General features: G+C 32.1%; 1 long non-coding RNA gene across 1 annotated transcript; it reads right to left on the bottom strand.

Moving 5' to 3' along the window:
• Positions 1 to 221: 221 nt before the first annotated feature.
• On the bottom strand, positions 222 to 843 carry LOC109585756 (uncharacterized). Its single transcript, XR_002186639.1, has 3 exons — positions 782 to 843; positions 353 to 409; positions 222 to 308 (listed from the first exon to the last, which is right to left on the bottom strand). It is a non-coding gene; the product is annotated as an uncharacterized LOC109585756 (long non-coding RNA).
• Positions 844 to 1,181: the final 338 nt, after the last annotated feature.

The raw sequence follows: 1,181 nt of genomic DNA, 5'->3' as shown, positions 1-1,181 counted from the left end.
ACACTATAAGACTAGTTTAATTAATTAAAATCATTGTTGACTTGTACTCTGCATGTATGACTGAAGTGTAGTTCTTATTTTATTGTCATTAAATTTTTTCATGATTTAATCTCATTTCTGTTTATAAGTCATAGCACCTGCGTCTGCATTAATGACTCTCGCAATAATTTTAATCAAAATTCATAATAATCAATGATAAAAAGACAACTTTGTGTAATAAACAAAAATGCTAAAGTTATAAACAATAATGTTAAGTAATTCTTTATAGTCTTCAGTTAATGTACAGCTTCAAACAGCAAACAATTAACCTATAGCAATGACAACATATTTAACAATACTATACTTAGAATACTTCTCAATGTAGTCTTCAATAGCAGAGAATTGTACTTATCCTCTTAGTGTCATTAACCTAACAATGGAATGTAATTCATCATACATAGGCTGCGTTTACACGGCAACGAAAACGATGCAATCCGTTCAGTTTTGTGCCTGTTTTATGCTTCTGTTTACACAGAAACGAATGAAAACGTGATAGAATCTTGATAGGACTCTATGGAAACGAAAACGGTGTTCAAAGTGTATCATTTTAAAAATGATACGCTTTGCATTGCTGTGTAAACGCAGCCATAGTTACTGTTAGTATCTATTCTTTTTGTATGTAGTGCTCTTAGCATCACTAGCAGTAGTAGCCACTAGTGATCCCAGGCAGTGTCACGTGGAGGTAGCACTACATTGCTGCCCACACTAGAACAGAGAACAATATAATTATATTGACACATACCTAATGTACTTGAACCTTTAACAGGAACTTGCTATAACCTTAGGGGCACAATTATAATGAATAATAACAGCTAGTACATGTACATGTACATAATGTAATAATAACAGTACAGTACATGTACATGCTACATGCATGTATTAGGCATTTAGTTGACTGTGTATGATTGAGTTACATGTACATGTGTCACTTCAACTTAGAGTTCTTGCTAATTTGCTTAGATTAGCACACACAATTAAAAGTGACCTTATGTTCATGTACATGTACATGTTCATGATGTAGTAGTATATGTAATATTGTACATACACCAATAATGTACTATTTAAAGCTGAAGCATTATTAATGTACATGTAAGCATAACAAATGTACATGTATATATTACTTGATTGCCAAAACTACAGCC

This window comes from Amphimedon queenslandica, unplaced genomic scaffold (genome assembly GCF_000090795.2).
Source record: "Amphimedon queenslandica unplaced genomic scaffold, v1.1 AMPQUscaffold_13014, whole genome shotgun sequence".
Taxonomy (NCBI): Eukaryota; Metazoa; Porifera; class Demospongiae; order Haplosclerida; family Niphatidae; genus Amphimedon; species Amphimedon queenslandica.
Note: the sequence above shows the minus strand (reverse complement) of the source record. Positions and strands in the feature narration are given on the sequence as shown.